Source organism: Colius striatus, chromosome 1 (assembly GCF_028858725.1).
Source record: "Colius striatus isolate bColStr4 chromosome 1, bColStr4.1.hap1, whole genome shotgun sequence".
In the NCBI taxonomy this organism is placed as follows: domain Eukaryota; kingdom Metazoa; phylum Chordata; class Aves; order Coliiformes; family Coliidae; genus Colius; species Colius striatus.
This window is the reverse complement of record NC_084759.1, coordinates 45,166,886-45,182,496: the sequence shown is the minus strand read 5'-3', so window position 1 is coordinate 45,182,496 and position 15,611 is coordinate 45,166,886.

Below are 15,611 nucleotides of genomic sequence, written 5' to 3'. Positions count from 1 at the left end.
GAGGGTGACGGAGCACTGGAACAGGCTGCCCAGGTGTATTATGGAGTCTCTTTCTCTGGGAACATTCCAAACCCATCTGGAAGAGTTCCTATGTCATGAACTCTAGGATCACCTAGGTTGGACTAGATGATCTTCCGAGGTCTCTTCCAACACTTAAGAGTCTGTGAACCTGTGATAACCAAGGGCCTTGTAAATGAAGATAAGGGCAGGAAGAGCTTGCTTGCCAGTTATGGTTGTGAGCAAAACAGATGTGACTACTTTACTTAGGGAGGAAAACAAAATCAGTTTAATCCATCATCAACTAGAAACAGAACTGTCCAAAAGCAAATCCAAAGTAAGATTATGAGAAAAATACAACCAGCACTTTAAGATCTCTTTCCCCCTTCCCTCAGCTCCCTCAGTCATTTCTCTCTCATTTCACTAATTCCACCAGCTCCAATCCCTTCCAACTTATCTTCTATAAGAAGTTGGCTCAGCCCCAAAGGTGGGTCTGTCTTAGAGCAAGGGAAATTTTTTAACACTTCATACAGCAGCCAGCACTGCAGAGTTTTGACTGTTTCCAGAAAGGCTCCACACAAACCCAATACACCTGGACTTACTATTTATATCATTCTCTGAATTAAGTACAATTGGTTAATTCCAGTTGTTTTGAGTTTGATTGGCAAGGTTTTGGTAATGGAAGTGCTAAAGGGGTTGGTTATGTGAGAAGCTGCCAGAAGCTTCCCCAATGCCCCATAGAGTCAATGCCAGATGGCTCCCAGAAGGACCTGCCTCTGGCCAAGTCTGAGCTAATTGGTGATGGTAGTTTATACCATCATCTTCACCTGCAGTGAAAGTCTCTTCTATACTTAGCCATGAATAGTAATTAGCACATTCCACAGCAAAGACAAATGAAATATATAGTGAAATCCAACATACTTCCAGAGGAAGACACTTCAGAATCTCTTAAAAAAAGACTATAAACAAAAACCCAAACCAAACCAAAAGCAAAATGAAATCCCAAAATTAAATCTAAACCAACCTGATAATTTCACAGATTTGTGGTGATTAAAGATACTTTTATTCCGTTCTGTTTCTTGTAGAACAAACTTTCCTACTTTCCTCTCTAAGTCAAGTACTGGAGCATGTTTTGCCCGGAACTGTAATTGGCAGTGAACCCTCCCTGCCTTTGTCTTAATCCACAACAGTCTTGCTTGTCTTTTTACTCCCATTTCACTGGGGCCTCCACCTTCCTAATGAAGGTGGGGGTGAATGGGGGCACCAAATGAGAGACTGTAGTGGTGCTGCTGTGCTAGCTGGGCCGAACCATGACAAATGCATTAATTCATCTTGTGTTTTTAAGAGCCAATATATTGTTTGGTGAAGAACAGATTTTCTGATGCAATTTATTTGTGCTATGCTGTGTTTTCAAGTTTCTTTATCAATGATTTTCATCCAAAAGTAAACATAATGATGGAAAACTCTCCAGCCTATTTCTGCTTGAAACTGATAAGCACAGTCTCTCTTTCTCTTCTTTTAAACTTGGCAGCAAGCAATTGTACTTGTCATAGTTCAAAAATAATGGCAAAAAGCCAAGGAATTTGGCTTCTTTATATTTATTCTTGGCTCCATATTATGAACAAATTGAATGCTCCATATTACAAGCCATTTATTTCCCATGAAAATAAGGCTTACAACCATGGAAGCCTGGTGATAAATCCAAGCTGTAAAGATCGAATTGTCCATCACAGCTGGTGGTTGTCAGTCTCTTCTTCCAAGTTACAAAACACAAGATAAGAGGAAACAGCCTCAAGTTACACTAGGGAAGATTTAGACTGAATATTACAAAAAAAATCTTCACTGAAATAGTTGTCAAGCATTGGAACAGGTTGCCCAGGGAAGTGGTAGATTCATCATCTCTGGAGATATCCAAAAGACACATTGATGTGGTCCTTACAGACATGTTTTTTCAATGGAATAACTTTAATCTAAAATACAAATTTATCAAATTGAAAAGGTTTTTATAGGAACAATATTTTTATTAAACAAGAAAAGAAAAAGTATCCTTAGTATTGAGAACAGACTGTATGGGATTAAAGAAAGTCAGCTTCAAATATAAGCCTGCACAGTTGAGATCAAGGGCCATGAACTTTTCTTTTCTCTGAGGTGGATGCCTTGACCTGCCTGATGGTTCTGTTTTTTTCAAATAAAATCTTGAAAGTTGTGACATCCTTCTTGATGCGCAGCAGGGAATCTTTGCAAAGTAAAAAAAAAATCATTTTCTCATTCAATTCCACTTGTGTCTTTTTGAGACAAAGGGTTTATTTTAAAATATAAGAATGCAACATTTTAAAGACAGCTTTAAACATGAAGAAAAAATCCATCCAAAAGCAGTAGTCAAGATCAGAAAAACAATAGGTTTGAAAACATGAACATTTCCAAATGTCAACAGGATTTTAATTCAAGGAATGGACAAAGGCTAAGTTAACCCTTGATTTATTGAAGTTGAGTAATTCATTTTCAGTAGGAATAGACATAAAATCTGAAAATGTTATGTCATCTCATATCATCTTAAAAAAACCAAATTTTCTTTCAACTTTTAGTGCTATTTGAAATTCTTGGAGACCTATTTTTTTAATTTACTGTAAAATCAAAGCAGCAAAATCTTTAACAAACCATAGAGTCATAGAATACCAGATTACAATTGTCCTCAAGGACCATCTGGTACAATCTTTCTTGTCAATAACATGTTCTAGATAAGATAGCCCAGCACCCTGTCCAGACAAATGTTAAGAGTCCAGTGTTGACAAATCCATCACTTCCTTAAACTTTTCCATCATTTTTCCTTTAACTTAAGGGAAATTTTCTTTACTGTAAGGGTGACAGAGCACTGGAACAACCTGCCCAGGGAGGTTGTGGAATCGCCTTCTCTGGAGGTTTTCAAAACCTGTCTGAATGTGTTCTTGTGTGACCTGATCTAAGGGGACCAGCTTGAGCAGAGTGCTGGACTAGATCATAGAATCATAGAATCATAGAATCATAGAATCATAGAATCATAGAATCATAGAATAATAGGGTTGATCCCTTCCAATCCCTACCATTCTATGATTCTATTACTTCCACTTCCCTGGGGAGGTTATTTCAATGGGTGGTTGTTCTCATTGTGAAAATTTTTCCTTCCGTGTCCAATCAGAATCTCCCCAGAAATAACTTGTACCTATTACTCCTGGTCTTTTCCATAACACTTTGTGTAAAAAATGGTCTCTATCTTCTTTGTAGCCACTCTTTAAATCCTGGGAAATGGTGATAAAGTCTCTGCTAAACTTTCATTTCTCAAGGCTAAACAAACCCAATTCTCTGCTTTCCTCATATGACAGGTTTTCCAGTCTTTTGATTATCTGTGTGATCCCTCTCTGGACTGTCTCAAGCCTCTCCACGTCTTTTTTACATAAAAGGAACCAAAACTGAGCATGGTATTTCAGAGGTAGTTTGGTAAGCATTGAGTAGATTGGGATAACGACTTTCTTACTTCTGCTGGTGATGCCCCTGTTGATGCAATCCAGAATCTTGTTGGCTTTCTTTACTGCAGCAGCATGCTGTTGACTCATTTTGAGCTTATTGTCTACCAGGACCCTCATGTTCTTTTCCACAGAGCTGCTGCGTAGATCTACACCAGCTGGGTAGATCCCAGCTTGTGCTTCATTCTTGTTTTCCTAGGTGAAAGACTTTATACCCATCCTTGTTCAACTTTAAAAGTTTTTATTAGCTCACTCTTTCAACCTGCCTAGGAGTTCCTGCAAGGTATTTCTCCCTTCAGGATACTCTTGATTCCATCACTTATGAAGATATCAAACAGCTCTGGGCCCAATATCGGTTTCTGAGGGACCCTCAGAAAGGAAGGATTGCCAGTTTGAAAAGAAGATATTTACCTCCACTCTCTGCATGTTGCCTCACAACAGTTCCCCACCCACTGCACAGACCAGTTGTCTAGACCATAGCACATTAGTTTCTCTAGGAGGAGTCTGTGCAAAGTCATGTCAAAACCCTTGGGGACAATTTGCCCCTGATGAATCTGTGATGGCTTTTCTCAATCATGTGCTTCATTTGACTTGTCAGAGTCCCCAGAAGGATTTGTTCCATATCTTTCCAAGGGACTGAAGTAAGACTGATAGTCCTATAACTTTCTAGATCTTCTTTCAAGCCCTGCTTCTAGATGGGAGTGACATTCCATCTCCATGACTTCTCAAAGATTATGGAGAAAGGCCTTGCAGTGACATTAGCCAGTTCTTTTAACACCCTTGTGTGGATAGGATCAAGGACCATCGATTTGTAGGGTGTCAAGCTCCTGTAACAGTTCATATACCGAATCTTCCTCACTAATAGAGGATCTCTGTTTGCATCAACTTGGATCTTTGTTCCCAAAGCCTGGGGCCCAAAAGTGCTGGTAAAGGCAGAGGTGAGGAAAGTGTTGAGAAATTCCACCTTTTCAACATTGTTGATGACTAATTTACCTCTCCTGTTTAACACTGGGAAGGTAATTGTCTTTTGTTTCACCTTGTTTATGTACCTGAAGAACTCTGTCTTCTGGTAGTAGTAGTAAACTTTCTTGTAGTTTTTGACATCTCTGCTCAATTTGAATTTGAATTGTGCTTTTACATTTCTAAATGCATCTCTGCACACCCTGGCAATCCTCTTGTACTTCTCAATAGGTATTTGTTTGCTTTTACATCTCTAGAACAGTTCTCTTGATTTTGAGTAGACTCAGAAGCTCACAGTTAAGCCAAGAGGGTCTTTTGCTCTGCCTACATCCCTTATCTTTAAAAAGGATCCCCTCACTAGGTCCTTTATCCTTCAAGGAAGCTTCCCACAGAATCCTTCCCAATTCAGCTCTGGGCAAGCCGAATTTTAGTCTTTTAAAACGTAAAACCTTTATCTTTATACTAACCTTCAATGTGCTCAGCAGTATCTTAAACTCCACAACATTGTGATCACTGCAGCCAAGTACACTAAGATACTACAAAGCAGATTTTCTTGGTTTGTGAGTAACAAATTCAACAGTGCCTCATTCCTCGTTGGCACATCTGACATTTGTATGAGGAAGTAGTTCTCTACGCATTCCAGAAGCTTGATGAATAACATATATTGTTCTAACAAAAAATATCGGCATAGCTGAAGTCTTTCATAAGAACCAGGTTCCGTTGTCTTGAACCTTGCTTAAGAAACCTAAATATTGCTTCATTGGCCTTATTGGTTTAGTTTGGACGTCAGTAGGAGATGCGTACTGTAAGAGACAACACTTTTGTTCTTTACTCAAAGGTATTTGTTAGGGCTTCCACAATCACTGTAGTTGCCTTCTATACATTCAAGGTCTTCCATAACAGTAAACATGACTCCTCCTCCTCCTCCTCCCTGCCTCTCTTTATGAAATAGCCTATAGTCGTCCATCAAGATCCTCATCGTATGAGTTATTCCATATTTCAGTTATTCATATGATATCATGACTTTCTGACTGGGCACAGAGCTTCAGTTCCAGGCTGTGTGCATGGGTATACATACACCTAAGGTGGTCAGTCTTCTGTTTCTCGTCTTGGTAGGCAAAGGAACATAAGGAACAAGGCTCATCTAATTCATGAGTTGGTTGCAATGGCATAAGCGTTGCTACTTTGGACCCTGACCCCTGAGCCCTTCAATTTAAAGCCTGCCTTACCGAATTGGCTGGTTTATTCCCAAAGATTCTGTTGTCTCTTCTAGACAGATATCATCATCTCTCTAATAGGTTACAGTCATCAAAGAATTATTGTCATAAAAGCGAAAGCTCTCGTGGCTGTATCAGCCATGAAGTTAGAAGCTGATTTGCATTATGCAGCTATTTCTGGCTGCACCGTTTCCTCTAACTGGTAAGAAGGAAGAGAAAATGGCTTGGGCACGAATACTTTCTGCTTGCACCCCCAAAGATTCACAGTTTTCCTTTATTCTACCTAGGTTCTGGCTTGCAGTGTCATTCGTGCCTACATGAATGAGTAGCAATGGATAGTATGTGCTCTTGACAAGTTGAAGCATTTTCTCAGCAGTGTCTCAGATCTCAGCTCATGGAAGGCAACATATCTCTCATGACATCCTGTGAGGTCGGGAATTCAGTGTTCCTTGACAGATAGTCACTGACTACGAGCATTTGTCATTTATTTTTTGCTGTATCCACTTACATGCTGCTGCTGTAGTTTCACTTTCCACACTTTGCTCAATGGTGTCTACAGCTGTTAAAGTTTCATATCTTATTTTGGTTGTAATGCTGAAGGGTGGTGACTGAAACAGTCTTATTTTGGTGGGTCACTAGAGTCCAAGTTGCCCTATTCTCTGTGGTGTCTGCCACAGAGGCGGGGTTCTTAGACCACTTCCTTCGTGTCAGATACTGGGCAGTCAACTACTTCTGCAACTTAGTCACTTGGCACAATAGATCATCAACTTGTGCATATCTTTTACAGATATTTACCTTTTCTCCACCAGAAGGGTCTGGACACTCATTACAACCTCGCTTCTGCACTGTAGTCTCCTTCCTTACCAGCTCCCTGTGAGTGGAAGCAGTAAGACACTTCAGGGGTTTTCTCTACCAAAACACTGGTTTATACTCTGAGGATGAGTGCCTAGATGGCATAGAGACAGAGTACTCCCTTGGGCTGTTGCCCTACACGTGTTGTGTATAACCTTTCTCATGCACCCTTCTGCACCCTCTCAATCCATTTGCATGCCCTGCTCACAGCACTCATGGTCGCCAGCACTCCCTAGGGCCGCTCAAATCTCCCAGGGTGCCTCCTGTCAATGCCCAAGCTGCGTTACCCTCTCTTTTACATTTTGTTTCTTGTAGACAACAAAAGAATGAATACATCTTTGTTTATGTACAAGGTTGGTAGTATCACCATGCTGTATACAGTAAATAATACCCATAATAGCTCTCTACCTCATTATAATCTCCTCCTTGAAGTTTTATAGTTCCCTGGTGAAAACTATGTGATGTTAACATTGGATCTAGCTATTAATCTTTAAGCGTACACTTCTTAGTATCTGTAATCCATAAAAAATAGTCTACACAATAAACATACAGATAAAATATAGCATTTCTGTATCTCTATTAAGGAAATTTGAATTACATTCCACTCCTTAAGGTACTATTGAGTAAGAAACCTTTAAATCAATGTTATTATTATTATTGTTATGTTTAGTGTTTTCATTACAGTACCACACAACGGCTCACATCGTTGATGCTCCATTGTGCTAGGTATTGTACCATGAGTCAATGGAGACAGTAAAAATGTAGTAATAACAAAATATAAAGGATTTTAATAACAGTTTTTCCTTACTGGTCCACATACTCATTTATTTTTAATATGCAGAAGAATGTTCAACCTCTGTCTCTGCTTTTTTGCAAGGGAACTCTACTATGCCTTTCCTATTCATTCAGGGCAGACTTCTGGTACTTCTACTTGTTTTCATGGTATTGTTTTTGCATCCGGAGGATTCTGTCCTTAAAGATCTGACAGTTTTCCTGGGTTCCTTTGCTCTGTAGAAATACCTCCCCTAGGATAGTACTTAACTGCTTTCCTGAGGAAGATGAAGTCTGCTCTCCCAATATGCAAGTCTGTATCCACCTTTCTCACTTCCTTATGATCTTGAACTCCAGAATTTCATGTTTGCTACTGACTCACCACTTCTTCCTTGTCACTAGATAACAGATCCATCTGAGTCACTTTTGGTACCAGTACCTGAGTTCAAAAGTTATTCCTTATAATTTTATATAAGGAAAAAGAATCTCTATCCTTGGAGATATTAAAAAACTGTCTCCATGTAGTCCTGGACAACCTGTTCTACATGACCTTGCTTAAACAAGGTAGAGTGGACCAGACGATCTCCAGAGTTCCCTTCCAACCTCAACCATTCTGTGATTCTATGATTCTGATACTCTTCAGAAATCTTTGTGACTGGTTGCATTCACTGATATCCAGCAGATATCAGAGAGGAAAAATTCTCCCATGAAAGCCAGGGTCAGTGATACAGAACATTTTTAAAATTATTTAAAGAAAGCTTTATCCACTTATTTGCCCTGATCAGGTGGTTTGCAACAAACTGCCACCACAATTTCACCTCTACTAGTCTATTCCCTGATTCTGTTGTCTGCCAGAGCAGTAAGAATAATCTTCTTTTCTTGCTGTTATATGTTGACAATATTTCTAGAACTAATGTTTCTAAAAAGATATATCACTGTCACAACTTCACCCACTGTTGTACATGGGAGATATGTATACTATTTATAGCATTATGATCTGTGATGGTAAAAGTCTTTGGAGGAAAGTCATAAAAAGACATTTACACCCATACAATTTGTACACCAGCTGCTTGCACTTCTCAAAAAACACTCACGTTGAATCCTCCTCTCAAGTAACTTACTTAGAAACTACCCACCTGATAGCTTAAATAAATGTTTCAAACTAGTGGAAAGTGGTAGACAGAAGTGAATTTATATTGTTAAATGAGCCATTGAAAAAAATATATGCATTGGAGAATAAGCCTTTCTCAAATGTCAGACAATTGTTTGAGGTAGATTGTCCTTTGTTCTTTTTTTTTTTTTTCCCCAAAATATATTATGTGCCAGACATCACTTGGATTACTCTACATGTGATAATCCCTCTGTTAATCAAAAATACAGTAAACTTCCATCCTTTCAAATATTTGAAATGTTTATTCAGAAACTTATCAGCATCATTTCACTCACCAAGAAATCCAGTTATTTAAATAAGTGTTGAAAGGAAACAAACCAACCCACAAATCAATGCATGCATTGAGTTCTATTTCTCTTAATATTCCCAGTTAGATTTCCAGGGGCTTCAATAATGGTTACCAGCTGCAATCTTCATGAAAGGTGCAAATTTTTGAAGAATAAACAACAGTTTCATGACAAAATGTTCATAAGAGTTAATATTACTTATATTGTGAAACCCAGGAGCTGGGTACTGGTCCTGCCAGCATTCTTGCAGTTTTCATCTGCTGAGTTGGCTCTATTTCAGTTAGTCCTTTTGTTTTTGTCAGGTTCTAGGGAATGTATTTTGGAAAACAAGGAAGTAAACAGAGATGAACAAGCTTTTCTGGCTAAAGAAATCTTTCAGCTGATCCAGTTTAGGAAATTGAGTGTGAAATTATAGACAACTTCAAAAAAGCAGTAGAACACACAATGTAGACCACAACTTAGCTGCATATATCAATGAGAAACTTATTTTTAGTCAAAACAATACTACATCCTACATCTCAAATTGAATATGTGGTACATGGCATTTCTTTCAGCTGATTAGGAGTAGTTTATCCATTTTCTCTTTAATAATTAAGACTTTTTTTTCTTCTGAATCTGGCAATGAAAGTTTAGATAGAACACCAATGTCTATATTTATTCTCATTCCTTATAAGATCTTTATTTTTGTCATAGCTTTCTGACCTCTGAGCTAAATAGTCTGCTTATCCAATGCTTATATGTTGGGATGTCACTTTTCAATAATTTAGTAATGCAATTAGCCATATTATTCTACATCTGCAAATTGTGTCTGGCACAATTTCTACCACATTTGGGAAAGAGCTAAAAGTCTTCAATGTAATTACGTTGCTAAAAGTTCTGTGACAAATGACACTAATGGTGGATAGAGGAAACCCAATCTTGGCCTTCACAAAAGGAAAAGGAAACAGAAATTTATTTTTGTACATCAAAGTTTTAGTAACATCAGACTAGCCTATCTGCATGTACGTAGCACTTCCTGATGTGTGGTGGCTTGTTTAGATATCTCGCTTGCTCAGGAGTGTCTAAGGAAACACAGTTAAAGACAGAATTATTTCAGTAGAAGATTTGTGGCCCAAAAGGTATGTTTTCAGAGTGTCACGGTTTAGGCCCATCCAGGCAAAAAAGACCACGATTAGACTGAAGTACCACAGACTTGAGAATTCGTAAAGGGCAAGGATGGCTTAATTGTTGCTTATGGTCCTGTACAAAACAGATCAGGCAACTTGGCTTGGGGAAGAAAACAGAAAATGATATAATCCACCACCAGCCAAAACATTACCATAAACTCCCAAAAAATAACAAACAGAAAACAATATAGAGTAGTACAATGACAAAGAGCACAACCAGCCCTTTAAGACCATCTTCTCCCCACTCGTCCCCTCTTTGTGGGCTCAGAGCCCTGATCCTGATGTCTTTATCTCCTTCCCCACTGAACAACTCAGGGGGGCAGGGAATGGGAGTTTCACTCAATCTATTGCTGATAGCTCCTGATAGTCTCTCCTCAGGGCAGGTGGCACTCCTCCTTCCTTCCTCCTTCTCTGAACATGGAGCCCTAATGGTCACCTCTATCTTGTACCACTCTTACATCTCCTCCCAAGCACTTCAAATTCCCGTCCTTAAACAATGATCGCAGAGACAGCAGATTGGCCCAGCTGGGCCAGAGGTGGGTCTGAATCCAAGAGTCAGGAGAAAGTCCCAGGACTCTTTACTGGGTCTGGACTGCAACCTCCCCCCCCCGTTACCAAGCAAAGGTGGCTCCTTGCTAAACCATGACACATAGATTGCAAGACTTCATTATTATTTCATTTTTATGTCAATACATTTTTAATTAATTAATTAATTAATAGTCTCTAGTCATTCACTTTCTTGTAATTACGTTCATGTTTAAGGCTTACTGGCATCTGAAAACATGAAATACTTTGGCTTAAGTTATTTATATTTATTAGTGTTCAGTGGGAGTTGGTTAATGTAGTCATTAAGCCACTGTACAGCACATTTGAAAAGTCCTAACAGTCAGAAAAAGTCTCTGATAAATGGAGAAAAAAGAACACTGTATAACAACCGGTCAATCTCACCTCCCTGTCTGCTAAATTCAAGGAACAGATTCTTCTAGAAAACATGTTAAAACATATGGAAGACAGGTGAGTAGAGACAGTTAGTATGGCTTCACCAATAGCAGATAATACCTGAATAATTTAGTGACCTTCTATAACTAAGTCAATGCAAAAGTGTACAGGGAAAAGTTACAGATTACATCAATATCAACTTCTGTAAGGCCTTTGCTACTATGTCCAGGAATATTTTTGCCACTAAATTAGAGAAACATGGGTTTATGGATGGCCAACTAGATGGATAAGGAATTGGCTGGATGGCTGCATCAGAGAGTTATGGTTAATGACTCAATATTCAAGTGGAAACTGATAAGAAGTCGTGTTTAATTTTGCAATTAAATTTCAAACATCTAATCTCACATAATTTACTAGATAAATATCTGCCATGCAACCATTTGCTAGCTTCTTAGAACTCCTATTGTTTTTCTCAAACTACTCTAAATTCAAGGTAAAAGTTCTTATTGACTGCTATTACACCCCACATGACTTTTAATGTGACGTTCTCAAAACACAAAGATAATCAATGTTACTAAAACGCAACAAACTACATATTTACATACACATTTAAATTGAATTCTTATTTTTAAATTATAATATTTTTATATATAAATTATAATATTTTTTAATTATAAAAATTATTTTAAAATGCATCTGAAAATGGACATTTATATTTAAAAGAAGGCATCAGAAAAAAATTCAAGACATTCAGAATGATGTCCTCATCAATATCTCCATTACTAACAAGTTGCCAAATTTTCACGTATTTGAATTAGTATTGAAATTAGTTTTTAAATTATGTTTATTAACTGTCAGTTAAATCATAGTTCTGACATGTTATTCATCATTCAATATTTTGTATCTGCATTCTTAGATGCTTTCATAAATACTCCTTCTAACCCATGCCATAGTATCACTGATAACCAGGATTTTATTAACTCAGAAGAGCATCAAGAAAGTTTTTTATTTGCTCCAAAACTTTCTAAAACCATCTGATTTTATTTAAGTAAAAAAGATCCTGGGACTCTAATAGGTATACAAGGCTGATTTCTCCAAGAAATGACAAAATTAGGACAAAGAGTCAGTGCAGACAGATAAATGAGACATATTTTCCTCCAAAGAGAGTGAAAAACAAACTATGTTCTTATTACATGATATTTAGAAGAAAGATTGCTTATTTTTAGAATTCAGACAAACAGCAATTGGAAGAGATTGTCTGTTTTGAGCAGACTTTTTTTCAAATAACTTCAGTTTCTTAATTTCTTTAGGGATCACAATAACTAACATTCCGTTCACAGAGCCAGAGAGCAACTTGATTAACTACAGTTGTCTGAAACAGATTTGTCTAAGTATCAATTTGCTGTCAACCTCTCTGCCATCTCCATAAATTATGGAAGCAATTGTGCAAGAGCAAATAGTGTTTATGCTGATTTTCCAGGATGTGTTCTATCATTTCATTTGGTTATGATAAAAAGGCATTTTCCATGACTACCAACTTGCATAAAATTGGCAGAGCTGGTCATTTCAGAACATTTAGTTATGTAATTTTGCTTTTTCACATATTTATGTATGCTCAGCTACACAATTAGTAAACGAAGGACACACACCTTCTGCACCTTAAGCGTTTTACTATTCCACAATAAAAACCATTATCCTGAAAATAGTATTGGCATGAAAATTGCAAAGTGTAAATGTGTAGTTTTATTTATAAGGTAATGTTATGCTATAAGACACTTCAGATGGCATGCACTTAGTGTTGTGCTTGCATATCCTCCACAAGGAAAAAAACGTGAATAATTTCACAATAACATATTCATTTCCGATTGTCTTTCTCTGCAAATGTACATGATTCTGAATAAAAAGTGCTTCTTCCATCCACTGTTAGTATTTGGAATTGCTCTGAGGATTCCACAAACAGTTGAAGGGTATAAAATAAACTCTTACATCTAAGTCAGGTTGGTCTACACTGTAATCATAACAGTATTGTGATCTGAATGCATTCCAGGCCTTCAGAATATACTAAAGGTTTCAACAGAGGCTGATGTTGGAGAATGTGAGGAAAAATATTGTATTGTCTGTATATAAACCATCTACATATGTGAAGGTGAGTGAAGAAGTTACTTCTTTATTTTCATATCTCCTACTTATGATGTATGATAAAGTGAATATCATATAATTCACTTCACTCAATGTCTATAGTCTGCATTAATCTTGGTGAGATAAATTCTGTGCTATAGATTCCTATTCTTATTCAGAAATTAAACCCTAATACTAAATATGTAGAAATCTATATATGGTCAATTAATCTCACTTACAAAATTGTTGTATCAATAAACACAATTGTGAAAGACCATGGATATATAGGTTAGTCAAAAAGCATTAAACATCTCCACAGTCTTGTACAAGGTACTGAGCATGGAACTCAAGGAATCAGTAGTTTTCTTTTTCCAAATAAATCTGTAAGATTTTAATCCTTTTGTAATCAGTCCTTTGTCAGAACACTGATCAGTTCATCACACAAATGCAGAAAATATATTGTTTTAAATTTTTGTAGAATAAGAAACTTTCTTTCATTCTTGAGCATGTTATTTGTGGTGACTGAAAAAAAGACATAAAGATGGCCCAGGACTAGAATCCTAAGAAAGGAAGGAAAAAGTTTTGTGAAAAATCTCAGTATCAGACCAATTTCTTGAATTTTCCTGAAGAATTGTGTAAGAAAATTAAAACCAAAACTTTCTATGAAAATTCAGAATGAGACAGCCTTCCAATAGTTTGTTCTATCTTCCTGCATAAAAAGCATTAAACATGAAGCTTTAATAAACCCATCACATTCAACACCATATCAAATAGGATGAATATATGCAAGAACTAATTTTCCCTAAAAAAAATCCAAAAACCCGGAACAAAGGTTTTAATGATGTAGTTTTGACCTGAATACTGATTGAATATCTGTCTTTTCCCTGAAAAAAATTACAATTGCTTGTTATTGTTGAAAGTGGTCTATTACCTATCTTTGTCATCTGGAAATTATCATTCCTATCCTTTGTTACTTGGTCTATTTCAAGCAAATAGTTAACCCATGACATCTTCAATCTGCAATATCAAGGTGTTTGAAATTTTAGGAATTATTATGTTTTTCAAATCATGCATTAACTGTTTCAGTGCTACAGTTATGAAATCCAAAGCTATGAAGCCTCTGAATATCTATGGAGCCTATTTTACTGTATCCATGAGTGATGCCATGTATTTACCAATGAGCTTTTGAAAATTTGAACAATAAAAACACCATAGCCTAATGAGAATCATAGGCAAACTCCAGAAACTAAACAAAAAGCTCATCAGTTAAGGCTAAAGGGAGAAGTTTAGACTAACAGTCATAGAAATCTTAAATAGAAGTGTAAGGGGAACTATTTTTCAGCTTTGTGTTCACAGTGTTCCTGCTACTTTTATGAATGTTTTATTGAAGTCCAAGAAACTGAGGTTATTAATAAAGGCAATTTCTTATTGAGTACCCGACATAAAGAAATGAAAAATGTGTATATCCAGAGATATTGTTCCCATGGAAACCATAATTCAGATACTTTTTGCACTTATATTAAAGAATATGTTTATGCAAGGGATATGAGATATGATTTCTTCGGGAAACATAACTTTGACTTTACCAACTTTTGTGTGTGCTAAATGTCAACCATTATTTTGCATTAATATATCTTGTACCTTATTGCTTTGCGTTTGCTGAACAGCACACTGCATGCTTCTGTAACAAAAGGAAGTTTTGTAGTATTTTCATGTAGAAGGCAAGACATAATGTGGCAACGAGAGCCTAAATCTCACATCTCCTCTCTTAGGTTATTTAAATTGACAAGCTTGAAGTTGAAAGATCCTTTCATTTTGCAACCTGAGCTAGATGAACCTGCTTCTGCAGGGGGGTTGGACTAGATGATCTCTAAAGGTCCCTTCCAACCCCTACCATTCTATGATTCTATGATTCTATGATTCTATTTACACATCTTCCCATGTGTAGGATCATGATTACTTTGCTTTAAAGAACTTCACTAGTGAAAACATTACACAACAGAATCTACCTTGCAGTGTTACACTGTTTGTTTACATCTTCACCATAGATAGAAGGAGTAAAAAATGCAGAAGGACGGAAAGGAACTTGCCCAGTATTCTTAAACTATTGAAAGCTTAGTTTTTTTGTCATATAATGGACCCCAAATTTACATAAAACTCCCATTACATCACAATAGCTGAACAAGATCTACAAGGCTTATATATTTAGCATGTAGTCTTTCTCTTAACTATGAAAGCCATCTAAAAACACAGCAATTTACCTTGCAGACTTGGTTGTTTTGTAAAACTAAGTAGTAGAAAGATGTCAAAATAATAAAAAGGAAAAATAAAATTTCTCAAATTGTTTCAGAAAACTGAAACGTATTTCATTATAAGATTTTAGGATAAGGACATACATGTTTTTAAAATTTATTTCAGAGTAGGACAAAATTGCAAATAAAAATCTATCTGTTTTCTCCATGCATGTTTATATTATGTTTAAACTTCATGTAGTGGACAGATTTGCCTGTCAAGGGCAAATTTTGCTTTCAAGGGTTACTCTAACTCCTTTTTACGAATGCACAAATATCTGATCAGTGCTATTCTTTCCATGGAAACAGTTTCTGATATAAAAGTTTGTGACTGGACTGGAG